We start from the raw sequence: 13,830 nt of genomic DNA on the forward strand, positions 1-13,830 counted from the left end.
GTTCAAGCGGTGAGCTGTGCACACAATCCCTGGGCCCCACTTCCTGTCATCCCCCATCACACTTCCTGTGTTCTGGTCAGATGGGTCTTTTGGGAGTTTCTTGAACACTTAGGATCTTCTCTTGCCCCTGGGACTTCACCCACACACTTTCGTCTATCTGGAAGGAATTCTTTTTCCCTTTCTCCTCCGGGTTTCTCACTCATGCTTCAGAACCAAGCTCAAGTAACGGCTCTCTGCCACCCAGTCAGACATTCTCCGCCATGCTGTCTTCGATAATCATTTGTATTGAGCCTGTTGGTTGCTTGTGCATTGCTCTAGGACTATCAGCTCCTTGAGACTAAGGTCTCTGTCTATGACACCTCACTTGTTATCTCCGTACTTAGCAAAATGTAAATATTTACTGGATAAATGAGTAAAGGACTAAATATGGCCACAAAACAATAATTCTCTATGTATATGAGAAAGCATTATGGTCAGGGGTGTAGCTCAGTGGCACCACACCTGCCTGGCAGGTGCAAGGTCCTAAGTTCCATTCCTGGTATGGGGGGTGGGGAATGCATTACTATATCGCAAGAACATTAGATATAGTATTTCTCTTAAGAGCCACACTCATGCTGGTGGGAAATGGGAAAGAACAGTTCTCTTTAAAGACTAACTGGTGGGCCAGGGATTTAGCTCAGTGGTGCCAGCGCCTGCCTCACAAGTGCAAGGTCCTGAGTTTGATCCCCAGTACCAAAAAACAAACGAACAACAAAAAAGACTAACTGGTGGGACCTTTCTCTTCTATTTTCAGAGGAGTCCAAACTGACATTGGCATATTTGTTTGGTATGTACAAATATAAATATGTTTAAACTCATGTCAGGCAAAATCAACTAGACTTTAAAAATGAGGAAAGGTCAAACTATAAAAATCTAATTAAGTATATGTAAATAAAATATACATTTTTATTAGTCACATTTTCTTATTTTATTTTCTGGTGATCAGCTCCAAGGAGCTTGTGTTTCCAGCCAGTAATTTAATATTTTTATTCTTTTAATCATCTTAAGATTTGCTGTCTTTATCTTGTTTTGATTTTTAAGATTCTGTGCAGAAGCAGTGTGCTTGCTACATACACCATGCCAGACAAATCCACAGGTCAATTTCCTATGGAGGTTCCCACCTTCAAAACTCATAGCCACCCCTCCATGCTTCTGATGTGTGTTGCAGAAGAAATAAAACAAGCCAAGACTCCTGGGTTCGAGTTTTGCTCTACTGTTCGCCAACTTTCCAATGTTAGGTGTGCCACTAAATCTATTCGACCCTCAGTTTTTATCTGCAATAGTCTGGACTAGCTCCATGATTTCTATAGTGATGTACATAGGAATCATCCAGGGAGTTTCTAAGAAATAAAGATGCTGGGTTCTACCCCAACTATACTGAACTGGAATCCTGAGGGGAGCCTTGAAGAAGACGACCAATGAAGAGCCCTTCCTGCTCTTTGGCCTCCTGCAGCCCTCCCTTCCACCCACTATCTGCAAGCTCTGTGCCTGTCATCTTCTCAAGGAAGGGCCTGTCTTCCTCCTGTCACTTGAGAGCAAGCCTGGGATCCACCCTGCACCCAGTCCCACATCTCCTACTGCCCCCATGGGTTAGTCTTTCAAGCCATGCAAGCTGGGACGTGTGCCCTTTCTTCATCTGTGTCCTCTGGCTTCCTCCTCTGGCCTTTGCTTTGTCTTTCCACATGTCCCTCCATCTCTCTTCTACCACTCTGGGGCTAAGGCCATCAAAGCTTGAGATCCAGCTCAGGCTCTGTCCTGGAAGGGCACCAGAGGATTCTTGAATTATTCAGAGCAAAATCTCCACTGTACACTCTTATGGCTTGTGTCTAGATGTCCCCCCAAAGCCTCATGCATTCATAGGTGGGGCTTTTTCGGAGGTGGCTGGACCTACAGTGTGTGATGCTAGAATAAGGATGTGATGCTGGGATTGATTCATGGTGACTGATTCACACCTGGGTGCCACCCACCCTAAGGTCGGGTAGCTTGGATAAAATATAAGGGACAGAAAGAGGACTGCTGTAGTTGCTTGCTGCTTGCTACTTCCTTTCTTTGCTCCCTTCCTGCCTTCTGTCCACCATGAACTGTTTCTCCTCTGCAATGCCCCTCTGCCCTGCCGCCCTGCCTTGGAGCCAAATAATTATGGACTGAAACCTCTATAATCTGTGATATACAATAAACCTTTCCTCCTTTAACTTTGGATGTCAGGTATTTTGTCTCAGCAATGAGAGAAGTGACTAAGACACACACACACACACACACACACACACACACACACACAAACACACCAGCAGCAGCAGCAGCAGTAACCTCCCAGAAGTATCAGCCACCTCTTACATCACAGCCTCAGTTGCTACCACCTTCTCTACTGGCAGCAGTTTGCCCTGGTGGTCAGCCCACTCAGCTCTAGCTCTATGACTTTGACCAAGTTATTTACCTTCCTGAATGTCCTCAGTTTCCTTGTCTGTAAGATGGGAATATGACAGTACTTATTTCTTTGAGGGGTTCTGAAATGTAAGTGCGGTAATCTATAAAAGTGCTAGAAATCAATCCTGAACATAGTAAGTGTTGTACATGCTACTATTCCCAGGGACAGAGAATGGAGAAGGGCGGCAGAGCACGAAGGGGACCCATGAGCTTTTGCAGGCAAAGACGTTCTGTCATTAACCAGGTATGCTGCAGGAAAAACTACCCAGTTACTTTTACCACAGTGACTGCTCCTGTGTGAGAAAGGTTTCAGACCCTGTGCCTCTTTCCTAAAGACTGAGAAGCCAAGTGTGGACTTTTTAAAATAATTTTTTAACTGAAAGTCACTCTTTCCCTGACCAACTTACACTTCCAATTGATGCTCAAACTAGGTGTCTTTCCTTGAACAGAAAGTGCACTTAGTTTTCCAGGAATATTTTTTGAAAAAAAAATTACTTTAAACCCACTATTAGCCTCTTCTTCCAAATCAAAAACAGAACTTGCATTGCAGTTGTGTAGGAAGAATAACTTCTGAAGTTCTATACCACAGTAGGATAGCTGTGGTTGACAACATTTAACTGGATATTTCCAAGTATTAATAGGGAGGATTTTGAATGTGCTCAATATCGAGAGATGATAATGTCAGAAGGGATGGACATGCTGTAATAATTATCCTGATCTGAGTGTTACACATTCACCCTGTGTCCCATAAATACTTGTAATTGTGTCAATTAAAAATTTTAGAATTTTTTTAAAACAATAAAACTTGTGTCATAGTCACCCAGTGATGTATTTACACTACAGATGTGTAGATATTTGAGACATTTAATTCATTTTCTCATTTTACAGGTACAGACTGAAACCCTAAGCCCAACTCATGTACCCAGGGTCCTGCATTCCCGGCATCACTGCCTCTTGGGCTCCAGCTTCATGCACTGCCCTGCACCCCATACAGCTCCCACAGGCTGCCAAGCCCCTCATCGTGGTACACACAGGTTCCACAGCATCTTCATATTTTACTGATGGGTTTGAAATCATTAGGAGTAAATTTATACTGGACCTGCAAATGGAAGATTGGGAGCCAGGATCATAAATTCATTTTAAAATTCTGGAGCACAGATTTGGGAAAAAAAATTATTTGAGAAGGATAAATGAAGGAAAGGAGGGGAAAACCCAGGAAACTAGTTAATTTAAATCAATGACTGGGAAAATAGTAACATATTCCATCATCATTTGACAAGAACCTTGTGAAAGAAGGCAGAATTTTTCATTTTAGACAATAAATGATAGAAATTAACCAGATTTCTCTTAAGATCACAACTTTACCTCAGAGGATAATGTGTTAGGCATTGTATTTCTATGCGTGTTGGACCTAATGAGAAATCAGCACAATTCTAACCTTCTCAGCCAAGTCCCCCAGCTCTGTCTACATAAACATAAACTTACTCAGGAGCCTGATAACCCAGGTGGATATTGGGCCGGGGATTTAGCTCAGTGGTTTCGCCGCCTGCTGCGCAAGTGCAAGGACCCGAGTTAGATCCCCGGTACCAAAAAGAAAAAAGAAAAAACAAAACAAAACAAACACACATTGTTGTGTCAGTGAGTGAAAGAGAGAGAGGGCCTCTCAGGCTTTGGCTCCAGGCTTTCGGCCAGGGGCTCTTTCATCTGTCAACATTCTCTGGGCTCTTGCTTCTGTGAATCCCCGAGGAGCTGGTGTGAATCACCCGAGTTAAGAAGCTTTCATTGAGGTATGGGCAGTGGAGCTTTCCTGGAACACAGAGGCACGCATCATATAATGTTGGGCTCGGCGTGGAGCTTAAAACCACGAGGTTGGAGCTCCTGCTTTCCTACACAAGAAGGCAGTCTCTCCCACTTCAGCCCAGAAAGTTCCCCAGTGCCAAATACGTGTCCAGCTTGCGTGCTCTCTCTCCCCGGGACTGTGCCTGGAAACCGGCCTCTCAGATTCCCCTTACCTGATTCAAAGAGCCTCTTTGGCCTAAAAGCCAACCCTGGCAGTGACCCGCACGCACACACGCACACACACACACACGCGCACACACCGACAGCAGCCTCGGAGGTCACTCTGGACGGATTCCCTACACCACAGGTGAAGCCGGGAGCAGCTCTCACCGGGGCTGTGGGTGCGGTGGGCGGGCTGGGTGCGCACCCCACCTTCTCGCCTCTTGGGGACAGTGCTGCGGCGGATTCCACGCGGTCTCGAGTGTCCTCAGCGAGACTGAGCCCCTGTGGCCCTCTGGACACCTGCTCAGGCACGAGCCCCGTACTCCGGTTGTACCCAAATGCTCGCCTCAGGTCCGCTGGGGGGAAACCCAAGCTCGAACGACTTCTTCCTGTTTTCTTCTGAAAATTCCTGACTCTGTTCCCATTCGTCTTTCTGCGTTTCAGGAGAGGCAGCACCCAGCCCAGCCAAGCCCTGCCCCTCTCCTCTCCCGCCTCGCCTCGAACAGTCCCTTCCTCCTCCCGGTGCCTCCTCGCCTGCACAGGCTCCCACCACAGATCCCGACCGGCCTCCGGGTGCCTCCGGGTTTCCCCTCCCTACCCAACCCCCGCCTTCAACTGCAGCCCCGCGGTGCGCGGCGAGGACGTTTCCACCAGCGACAGCCTGGCCTCCAAGGGTGCACCTGGTACCGCGCGGGTGTCCCGCGGCACACCCTCTGGGGGTGCGAGGGCTCTCGGTGGCCTCCACAGAGGACGTGAAGGGCCCGTTTCCCGGAACGGCCGTGCCGCTCAGCCGCTCAGCCGCGCGCGGGACTGGGAGCCGCTTCATTGACTCGTCTGCCCGGAGGATCCCGCTGCTTCCTCACGTGCGTATCCCCACGTCTTTGCCATGCACGTCCTGACTGCTCCGGGAAGATGGTCTCCTGGGGGGACCTCAGGGTCCCCGCCCACCAGCCTTTTCCCGGTCCCTCCTGGATATCCCCGCACTCTTGCAGCAGAACCCCCAGTCTTCTCGTGGCATCTCCTGTGAGCTCTGCTGCTCCCCCTCTAAAGCGTGACGAGCCCCTCTCTAATCCTCCTTTCTCCAAGACACCTTTGCCCTGCTTTCTCTTGTCCCCTCAAGGTCACCTCTGTGGCCTCGTCCGTTCTCACTTCAGCTATCATCTTCCGAGGGGTGGCCCGGTCCCAGGTTCTCTGCCAACCTCTCAGTACCTCCAGCGGTGTCTGGCTTCCCTGAACCTCTGTGCTTTGTCGCGCTCCCCAAAACCCCACGGGAGCAGCGGGACAGGCAGGATCCTCTGTGGTGGAGCTGGGGCCTCCTTTACGACCGCTCCCTCCCTCCATGCGGGGTGAAGCGGGTGCAGGTCGCGGCTGGTCTTAGCCTCACTCCTCCTCCTCGGAGCCACGGAGCCACCTGCACTGGGCGCAAGCTCAACGCCTCATATTCGAGTACTCTCGCCTTTCCTTCCTGCCAACGCAATCAGATGCCAAGAGCTCCTGCTTCTGATTCGCCTCCCACGTGTCTCTTCCTGGCTCATGCCAATGGAGCTGTGCCGGTCCAGGCCCTCGGTTAGACTCCAGCAGTGGCTTCCCCGCTGGCCTGCAGGGGCCCGCTCTCTCCTCCCCACTGTTCTGCGTGGTGAGACTCGAGTTATCACTCTCAAAATGCTTCAGCGGCTCCTTGTTCCCTACAGAATAAAGCACAAATTCTGCTGCTTAGTTTTCAGGCTCATATAACCTGGCTCCAACTGTCTTTTTTTCTTTTCACTGAAAATTCTTCTTAATGAGGTGACAGTCACATAACAAAATTAACCAATTTTGTTCATTTTGAATGAATAAGTCAGCAGCCTTTAGTGCATTCACAATGTTGTGTTACCACAAGCTTTCTCTAATTTCAAGATTTTTTCATCAAACCCTAAAGAAACCCTGCATCCACTAAGTAATCACTCCGCAGTTTTCCCTCCCCCAGCTCAAGCAAGTCTGATCTGCTTTCTGCCTCTGGGGATTCGCCTATTCTGGATGATGACTCTACATAGAATCATGTGGTATGAAACTGCGGGAGGCCTTTGTGACAGGCGTCTTTTGCTTCATCCTGTCCCCAGGTTCACCCCGACTGTAGCATGTGCTGGGACCTCACCCCTGTCTGTGGCTGAACATTATCCCAACCCAAGGATGTCCCACATCTCCCTGGTCGCCTCAACAGATGAAGGACATCTGGGTTGTCTCTACCCGTGGCTATTCTGACTAATGCTGCTAACACCGTGTGTATAGAAATGTCTGTGTGGACAGGCACTTTCACTTCTCCTGGGTCCGTAACTGGGAGTGGAGTTGCGAGCTCACATGGCAACTCCGCGCTTCCTTTTCTGAGCAGCTGCCGCACAGTTTCCCACTGCACCTGTGCCACCACACCACCACTCGCAGTACACAAGGGTTCTGCTTTCTCTCTGTCCTCTCTGACACTCCCCCCTTTTGCTTCTCCTCCCCCTTTTAATTTTAGCCACTCTAGGGGGTGTGCGCAGCAGCATCTCATTGCGCTTGAGCTCTACATCTCCTTGGTGACCAATGACAATGAACATCTTGTGTGCTTTTTGGGAATTTGTTTATGGTCTCTGGAGAAATGTCTATTCAAGTCCTTTCCCCACTTCTTAACTAGGTTGTCTTTCTGTTTTTGAGTTTCAAGAATTCTTTATATATTCCAGATATTAAACCCTTATCAGATATATGATTTGCAAGTATTCTCCCTCCCATTCTGGAGGTTGTCCTTTAACATTCTTTTTGTTTAATCTTTTTTTTTTTTTTTTTTGGTACAAGGGATTGAACTCAGGACCTTGCGCTTGCCAGGCAGGTGCAGTGCCACTGAGCTAAATCCCTGGCCTGATGTAAAATGTTTTTTAAGGAGAAGAAAAATGAAGGGATTAAGGAGAGCTGTATTATGCTTTTGAAGATGACTTTCTATACTTATACACATTTTAAAAAACCAACCTCAAGGGGCATGGCAGCTCACACCACTAGTCCCAGCACACAAGAGGCTGAGGCCAGAGAATCACCATCAGTTCAAGGCCATCCAGGACTACATAGTAAGTTCAAGGCCAGCCTGAGCTACATAGTGACACCCTGTCTCAAAACAAACAAACAAAAATAAAATAAAATAAAAAACCAAACTCTCCTAAATATCTCTGGGAGGGAGGTGTTTTACATATCCTCAGACCTGTGTGTGCCCATTCACAGGTCCTGTATCTTTCTAGAAACATCCTGACCATGACCCACATGTGACACAGCTCAGCCAGTAGATTGAGGCTTCCTGAGCATAGAAGAGGAGGCTTACGGACCACCATACCACTGCTCCCAGTGCAGAAGAGGTGAGCCACCTGGGCATCAGCAGCACCGCACCCACCCCCTCATCAAAATGAGAAGACACATAAACAAGTCTCAAAACCAGACTTCCAGATCACCTACAGCAACCCCAAAGGGAAATGAGATGGAACACTCTGATACTCAACCACCTGGACTCCCTGAACTGGTAACAAAAGAGAATATGGAAAAAGCAAGAGCAGCTATCCTCTTTGCAGATCAAGTGGATTTCGAACCAACACTGATTAAGAGAGACAAAGAAGGACACTACATCCTTGTAAAGGGAACAATCCAAGAGGAAGAGATGACAATCATAAATATATATGCACCAAACACTAGTGCGCCCAACTACATAAAACAAATACGGACATGAACAGTCATATATGCACTAAAACAATAGTAGTGGGGGACCTCAATACCCCACTGTCACTAATAGATAGATCAACTAGACAAAAAATAAGTAATGAAATACTAGAACTCAAACTCTTGAATGAACTTAACAGACGTTTACAGAGTGTTCCACTCCACAAAATCAGAACACACATTCTTTTCAGCTGCACATGGGTAATTCTCCAAAATAGACCACATACTTGCTCATAGAACATGTTTAAGTAAGTGCAAAGGAATTGAAGTTATCCCTTGTATATTATCAGATCATAGTGCCATGATATTGGAGATCAATACCAAAAGAAACCGCAAGAATTTCATAAAGACAGGGAAATTGAACAACACACTTCTGAATAACCAATGGGTCAAAGAGGAAATTAAAAAAGAAATCAGACAGTTCCTTCAATTACAGGACAATGACAATAAAACATATCAGAATCTATGGGACGCAATGAAAGCAGTATTACATGTGAAATTCACAGCAGTGAATACTCATATTAGGAAAACAGAGCGACCCATTTAAACAACCTGCTGCTGAACCTCAAGCTTCTAGAAAAAGATGAGCAGGACAAACCCAAAGCTCATACAAGGGAGGAAATTATAAAGATCAGAGCAGAAATCAATCCAATGGAGACTAAGAGAACAATACAAAAAAAATCAACGAAGCCAAGAGTTGGTTTTTCGAAAGAATAAATAAAACTGACAAACCCTTAGCCAACTTTATCAGAAAAAGGAAAGAAAAGGCCCAAATCTATGCAATTAGGAATGAAAAGGGTGAAATTACAATGGACCCAGCAGAAATCCAGAGGATCATCAATACCTACTTCCAGAACCTATACGCCAATAAGATGGAAAACAGAAGAAATGGACAGATTCCTAGATACATATGAATTACCAAAGTTGAACGAAGAAGACCTAAAAATTCTAACAACCGAATACCAATCAATGAAATTGAAAATGTAATTAAATCTTACCAACTAAGAAAAGCCCAGGTCCTGATGGCTTCACTGCTGAATTCTACAAGATACTTAGAGAGGAACTACTGCCACTACTCTTTAAACTCTTCAATGAAATTGAAAGGGAAGCAATACTCCCAAATTCATTCCTGGAAGCAAGCATCACCTTGATCCCCAAAGCAGAGAGAGACCCAACTGCAAAAGAGAACTATAGGCCAATCTCACTAATGAACATAGATGTAAAAATCCTTAATAAGATACTGGCAAATAGAATGCTGAAGATCATCAAGAAGATCATACACCCTGACCAAGTGGAATTCATCCCAGGGATGCAGGGATGGTTCAACATATGCAAATCAATCAATGTAATATACTATATCAATTTAGCCAAGGACAAAAACCATATGATCATCTCAATAGATGCAGAGAAAGCATTTGACAAAATCCAACACTCATTTATGATAAAAACCCTACAAAAAATTGGAATAGATGGTCTCTACCTCAATCTGATAAGAGCCATCTATGAAAAACCAACAGCCAATATACTAAATGGTCAAAAACTGAAATCCTTCACACTAAAATCAGGAACAAGACAAGGATGTCCACTATCACCACTTCCGTTCAATATAGTTTTGGAAACATTAGCCACAGCAATTAGACAAGAGAAATAAAAAAAATTCCAAAACTGCCATAGAGATTTAGTGCAATCCCAATTGAAATCCCAGAAGCATACTTCACAGACCTTGAGAAAACAATCCGAAAATTCATTTGGAACAAGAAGAGACCCAGAATAGCAAAAGTATTTCTAGGTAACAGAGACATGGCAGGGGATATCACAACCCCCAACTGTGATAAAAACAGCATGGTACTGGCAAAGAAACAGACCTGCGGACCAGTGGAACAGATTAGAAGATGCAGAAACAACACCAGACACACTCAGCTACCTCATCTTCAACAAAGGAGCCAAACACCCTCACTGGAGGAAAGATAGCCTCTTTAATAAATGGTGCTGGAAAAATTGGGTTTCAACTTGCCAAAGATTAAAATGAGACCTATATCTCTCCCCACACACTAAACTACAATTGAAATGGATTAAAGATCTAAATATTAAAATAGAAACGCTGAACCAGCTGGAACAGAGGTTAGGTAGAACTCTTGAAGACACTGGTGTAGGAAAAGATTTTAGGAACAAAACCTCAGTTGCCCGTGAACTAGCACAAACAATCAACAGGTGGGATCCACTCTTATTAAAAAGCTTCTGTGCAGCAAGAGAAACCACCAGCAGTGTGAAGAGACAACCTACAATGTGGGAAAAAATCTTCACCTGCTGGTCCTCAGACAAAGGTCTACTATCGTGAATCTACAAAGAACTTAAAAAGATCAGACCTCCCAAATTTAAAGACCCAATCCAAAAATGGGGATTTGAAATGAACAGACATTTCTCAGACAAAGAAGTAGAAAGAGCAAATAAACATATGAAAAAATGTTCAACATCACTGGTCATTCGAGAGATGCAAATGAAAACAACACTGAGATTCTACCTCACTCCAGAAAGAATGGCTGCTATCATGAAATCAACCAATAACCAATGCTGGCGGGGCTGTGGGGAAAGAGGAACCCTGCTCCACTGCTGGTGGGAGTGTAGACTGGTGCAATCACTGTGGAAATCAGTATGGAGATACCTCAAAGAACTAGGACTGGAAGTCCCATTTGACCCCGCTATTCCACTGCTGGGGATCTTCCCCAAAGAATTCAAAGAATCATACCACAGTGATATATGTGCACCCATGTTCATAGCATCACAGTTTGTAATAGCTAAAGCTTGGAAAAAGCCCAAATGCCCATCAACTGGAGACTGGATAAAGAAAATGTGTGTGTGTTTTTAATAAAATGGAGTACTATTCAGCCATAAAAAATGAGAAGTGAGAGATATTTATAGCTAAATGGATGCACATTGAGGCCATACTCTTAAGAGAAATAAATAGGACACACATGTATAAATACTGAATAGTTTCTCTAGTGTGAGAAACTGAAAGTGTAAATAAGGAGTAAAAGGTATAATAGATAATGTGAAATAGGAAGAAAAGGGGCAAAGGGGAAGGGGAAGTGGGAGGGGTGGGGGAAAGGAAAGAAGGGAATGGAATTAATAGGAGAAAATGAAAGAATGTAATCAAAGTCTTTGTAAATAGGGAGGGATAGAGGGGTTGAAGGGAGGGGAGGAGAAGGGGGAAAAATAAGAACCAAGAGAGATTATGTAAAGGTGCAAATTTCTAATGAATGTCATTATATTGTGTACCTAAAATGTACCAATAATATAAAATTTAAAAAAAAAAAAAAGAATTGAGTCTTCCTGGTCTCGAATCCTGGCTCTGCCACTTTCTAGCTGTACAAGCTTGGGCAGGTTCTATAGTCTCTGGTCCTCAGTTTCCTCATCTGTAAACTGTGAATGTTGCTCATCTGCACGCTCCAGAGGGAAACGACTTTGTTGTTTCTTATTTTATTCACAATGCCTCAGAAGGACCTGGCATGCAGGAATTGATCAATAAATATTAACATTATCATCTCATCCTCTGCTGCTAATGATTTATTAAAAATACAACTTCCTACAACATTCTTGTTGCAAAGCACCTAAACCAGTTCTCATCCATGTAGCAGAACAAGAACTTATTTATGCATAGAACTGGGGGCACTCAGACTCACTGAAGGGGCTGGAGAAACAAGGGCCCAGCCTCTTTTTTTCCTGGCTGTAAATCAGACTAAAGCACTCACCTGGGCTTTGCCATGCACCCTTCACAAGCCAACCCACCCCTTCAGCACCTCTCTCTATGAAAGCGACCGGGCCTCCAGGCTCAGTGCAAACCCCACCTTTTCCACAAATCTTTTCTTAACCACCCAGGCCGGAAGTGACTTTTTTCTTCCTCTGAATCCTTTAATGCCAAGTGTCTTGAGTTCTGCCTTATATCACAGTCATTTGTGTTATCTCCCTGTCTCAATCACATGTGCTGGGGCCAGAGGCCCTGTTAATAACCTTCTGTGCCCAGTACTAACTTACTCCAACAAAAAACTATTGAAATTTCTGTGGAACAAAATACCCATCTGCCAGAGAAATAGTTCTGCTTTCAAAAGCGTATCAACACCAGACTGTAAAGCCACTTGTCAATGTGTCTGCTTCTTGTGTTTTTGCTGTCTTTGCTGCTATGATCAGAAGCTTCCAGTAACATTTATATGCTAAGAGTCTCTATTTTTGCCTGGCTCTGATTTGTTTCTATGATGACTACCAGTCCTCAGCTCTCTTGTTAAGCACAAATGGCTTTATTTCTCGTTAGTTCTTGGCCCCAGAGAGCTGCCCTTTCCCCTGGGATGGGAGGTGCCCAGAGGTGTGGCTAGGCAACTGCCCAAAGTGCTTACCTCATAGGAAAGGCCCTGGGGCTCAGGGCTCTGTTGATGTTCTGCAGCAGGGCCTCTGAGGAGATGTTCTGAACTCGGTGTCTGTGAGTAGCTTTCCTCTCTGGTTCTGTGCACCCACAGGCACAGCTGTGCAGCTGCTGCAGGCATCCTTGCTGAGATGTCCGAGCTCCCTCTGCTTTGTACCCAATTATTTCTAACCTGAGAAAGGATCCTGTCTTCTCTCCCCAAATGTCTCCTTTCCATCAGTTCCACTAACAAGAAAAATTTCTTAAGGTGTCTCATTCCGTAGCCAGAGGTGACATTTAAAATACCAGCAGAACCACAAGGCCCTAATTTGAACCCACACTAACATTTTGAGTGCGGACAGATTGGGGAAGACCAAAATAATGCCAAGAACGACTCAGGACAATATCAAAGCAGGACACAAGGGCCCTGAGAATTGCACTAGGCAATTCTCTGCCTTCCTTAACAGTCTAATTGCTATTTTTTTTTAATTCCAGTTTCCCTCCTTCAGATCCTCCTTTCTCTGTGTCTTCCTTGAGAAGGGGCTTCTCCTCAGTCCTTGCATTATGGCTGGGTCTAGATGTCCCCCTAAAGCCTCACGTGGTCATAGGCTTGATCTAGAGTGTGGGACTGATTCATGGTGCGATGCTAGGCTCAAGGGCACTAGGATTAAGGGTGTGAGTGCTGCCCACCCTAAGTAGTCTGGATGAGATAAAGGGGGGAGGGAGAGGCTGTTAAGGTCTCTCTTGTTGCCTTTGCTGCCTTGTGTGCGCCATTTGTGTTTCCTCTGCGAGGCCTGTTTGCCATCCCTGCCTTGGAGCCAGCTGACTATGGCCTGAAACCTCTGCAAACTCTGAGCCAAATAAGCCTTTCCACCTTTAATTTGTGGGTGTCAGGTATTTTGTCTCAGCAATGAGAGAAAAGTAACTAAGACACCTTGCTTCTCATCTCACCTGAAGAAGAATAAATACCCACAGGGCATCACACCACTGTCCTCTGTGCTCCAGCTATCGAGGGGATAGGCCTGCCGCTCCTTACCACTCACCCTAAATGAGCACGGTGGGAAGTGAAGGGGTCTCACCAGTCAGTGCCATTCCATCCCCAGCCAGGACCCAGCATGCCCTCATCCCGCAATGCGGAGGATGGTTCTGCCCTGAATTCAGTCCTCCTTTTCCCTGAGGTTCTGGTTCTTTAGGAAACAGTCGTGGAGATCTTTGGCTCCCCAGGGGTCACACACTCCTGCTTCTGCAACCTCTGTGACCTT

The 13,830-nt window shown here is 45.5% G+C and overlaps 1 long non-coding RNA gene across 1 annotated transcript; it reads right to left on the reverse strand.

Annotated features, from left to right (window-relative positions):
• Window positions 1–3,313: 3,313 nt before the first annotated feature.
• LOC110345231 (uncharacterized) lies at window positions 3,314–4,096 on the reverse strand. Its single transcript, XR_002388418.2, has 2 exons — window positions 3,949–4,096; window positions 3,314–3,562 (listed from the first exon to the last, which is right to left on the reverse strand). It is a non-coding gene; the product is annotated as an uncharacterized LOC110345231 (long non-coding RNA).
• Window positions 4,097–13,830: the final 9,734 nt, after the last annotated feature.

Source organism: Heterocephalus glaber, unplaced genomic scaffold, assembly GCF_053883595.1.
Source record: "Heterocephalus glaber isolate CG9 unplaced genomic scaffold, H.glaber_assembly_v1.0 deba00000738, whole genome shotgun sequence".
In the NCBI taxonomy this organism is placed as follows: domain Eukaryota; kingdom Metazoa; phylum Chordata; class Mammalia; order Rodentia; family Bathyergidae; genus Heterocephalus; species Heterocephalus glaber.